A 3605-nucleotide genomic window follows, 5' to 3' on the forward strand; every position below is an offset into this window, starting at 1 on the left:
GTTATTTGTGTTCTTTGAGTTGTTAGTTAAAGCCTACCATTTGGTTTGGGTCGAACGTACAATTTGGAAACATGATAGTACAATTGAGTGGGAGCGCTAAACATAGATATGGAATCTATAATTTCTATCTGGACATAGAAGTAAAATGATGATTTTCTTCGAGCTTGGCTTAATAGAGATAAATGGAAGAGCTCTTATTTCAGTGATTATATTAGTTTACTAAATATCATCACTACTACAAAAAGTACAATTCTCGTCAGTTTTTAAGTGTCATTTAAAGAATTTGCGTCGGTTTAAAAAACCGACGTATATACCGTAGTCGCAAATAGTTTTTTATTAGCGTCGTTTTTTAAATGACGCAAAAAACAATTATCTTCATTTAAAAACCGACGCAAAATATACACTCTTCTTTTTCATCTTCTGCGTCAGTTTGAATATGACAGAAAATCGTTTGTGGCATTTTAAAACTGTCACTAAAAATTTATACCGTCTTTTTTAAATGACATATAAATTGCTGAAATATTTTTATTTTTAAGTTATTGCGTCACTTATAAAATGAAGCATAAATGTATGTAAAGAAAATTTGCAAATTTTCATGCATTTTTTCCTCCTTGCATTTTTAAATTTTAGAACGATTTTATATAATAGTGAATACATGATACAAAAAAAATTAAAATAACGTTTATAAAACTTATATAAAATTAGTAATTAGTTTTATTAACTAATTACATAATACCAAAATTGTTAATAGAAACGATCCTAAAATTTATATTCCATGTATCGTAAAAACTAACTATAAACTAATTACATAATGCAAAAGTTAATAGCAACAATCATAAAATATACTATAACAAAAAAAGTAGTAACCTTGTACTTAATCAATAATCAAAGACTTCTCAAATTCAGAAAATAAGGTCCAAGAATAACTTTATCTTAAAAATTAGAAAGCATACTTCGCTGGTAGAGTTGCAAGGAAATCTCATCTGAACCCTTCTAAAGTTGAAACTTCTATCAATCAAGTAGCATCCATCAACGTTTATTAACATCATATATCGTGTCCCATCGGCTTTCCAAGTTGCATAGTAATATTGTTGCCTTAGCAGCTGTAAGTTATCCCTATAGTCATTGAAAAGGAAAAACTAAATATCCAAGTCTCAAATAAATGCTACCAAAATAAAATGGCGCAATAAGTAAAAAATTCAAAATTACAAGAAATGCAGTACTAGATAGCCAACATAATCTACTCCACCAAACTGACTGAATTCTAATTAATCATAAGGATATTGTAAATTACTTCTCCTGGTCGCAAATGGATTACAATATCATTACCTTATAACTCCTACTAAAAGAAAGAAAACAGGCAGACTGCAAAACTTCCTTATTCACTCTATTTCTGCTATAGTCTTGTATATGTGGAAAGGTTCTGAGGTGGTGAGCTAGAGAATCAGTGAAAAAAAGCGCAAGATCAAAAGCAATCATAGTTTGCCGCAAGTATTTTTGCATTTGTATTTTTTAATTCTTTTTCACTATTACATACATATACATATATTCTTATCAAAGCATTTCGAATCTCTATCTGAAAAAAAAAAAGTTGGGTGCGTGGGAGTGTTAAATGAATCAATATAATATCACTTTGATTAAGACTACTGAAAGAATACTGTAAACAATTTTTTCCTTAAAACAATTGCAAAATTGTTCACCTAATTTTCTAACTTTTACATGAATAACTCATGTTTTTTTTTTTTTAAAAATAATAGTATAGTACCTACAAAAGACCAACCATGTCATGATTACAATGTTATATAAGTATAAAATGAGAAACTTTAATATCTGGTATCATAGAAAAGAAAATTGAAACTACATAGATTACCTTAACTTAGCCTTTCTTCTTTAACTTTGAAATGTCAAAAAATAAAAAAAGATTACCTTAATTTAGCCTTTCTTCTTTAACTTTAGATAGCTTTAAAGGTTTAGCTTGTCCACCTAAAATATAAATTAAAAAAAATACAGAGCTCAATTAGTTTATACCATATTCAAAATACAAAGATAGGAGTGCACAAATCAAAGTTTGTATAAAATAAATCGAAAGCCAAAGAGAAATATAATTGTCTAATATAGCTTGACAAGCAGGATGAACACTTGAAAAACATAATAAAATTTTTCATGATATTAATTAAGTGTGTAGAAAGACCATAAAGTAAGAGCTGTAAGTGAGCAAAAGAAAAATAAAAAGTAGAAGAATTGATTTATATTTAGGCTTAGAGATTTTGATATAGGATTAGAAGTTCCCATTTCAAGTGAGAAAATGACTTGATACAGTAATGCTGATTGTGGTAGAGTAATTAATTGATATGAAGAAATAATGAATTTGGAATTAATATAGAAGAAAGTATACCATCACACAAACACACACAAACAACAAAAGAAAAAAATAGTGTGATGAAAGGGAGGCACTCAATATAAGCCTCATAGAAAATACTAATAATAATAGTATGAATGGAACACACAAATTACAATAAAGAAACAAATGGTATCTGCTCCATCCCAACCACACTAAGTTCTACATCTAAAAGCTTTTATCTTTATTATGAATGATATTTTCTATAAATATAGATAGAAAAATAACACGTGCCTGACATTTGAACAAAGAATCCAAATTTCTCCAATTTGTACTCATATATGTTGACATTATTTCCTTTACTAACTTTTGTAAGTAATTGCAGAAAACAAGAAAATAAAAATGAAAAAAGTATATATGATTTTCAATAGAACCTTTCACATTGGTCATTTTCACCAAGTTGGATCATGTAGACCAAATCCATCATAAATTCAGATTCTATCTCATCAACTCTTTTCCTTACGAGTCTATGACCCTTTGTGCAGCCACCTCTTTAGATGCTTCATCCATGTTCATATCTTCCAACTGTAGTCACACATACACACACAAAACCATAAAAACTCAGATTATTGCATGTTAAACTTACAAATCAAATTCAAAGTTCCAATGCAACAGCTCAATAACAGCATCAAAGTCCATCTAAAATGAAATTTGATGAGTAATAACTAAATTTCATAGAATTCAAATCAATCAATAAGGTCACATGCACCAGATAAAACAAAATTCCTATGTTTGGAATTCTTGAAAGAGAAAGAAGATTTCGAGAGAGCGGAAGAAATTATAAGGCTACTTCTTGTTACACATACGGGTTCTAGAGTCCATGAAGTAAACTAAAAATCCTATATTTTAAGATGGGATCAAAAGTAAAATCAAGAGTGGAAAATTTCTACAAACACTTAAAGTGATTAACCCTACACATAGAAAGAAACCATTTACAAATTCAGTAAAGATACCTTTTTTTTCTGCTAGAAAGTAAAGGTACCTATTCTAGTACAAAAATTGTAGGCAAAAACAGAGAAATGGGTATACCATAGATCAGGAGAGATGATTTGTAGGGACTCCTCTTCAACGTCATTGCTCTTACAAGGTGAGAGAGTACTGAGTAGTAATAAGGATGAGCTAGTATTTAGCAAAAACATAAAAATAAAAACTAAGCATGAGCTAGTGAATAACGGGTTTAGTACTTGGAAGAGGAAAATAAAATCAA

This window comes from Cannabis sativa, chromosome 3 (genome assembly GCF_029168945.1).
Source record: "Cannabis sativa cultivar Pink pepper isolate KNU-18-1 chromosome 3, ASM2916894v1, whole genome shotgun sequence".
In the NCBI taxonomy this organism is placed as follows: domain Eukaryota; kingdom Viridiplantae; phylum Streptophyta; class Magnoliopsida; order Rosales; family Cannabaceae; genus Cannabis; species Cannabis sativa.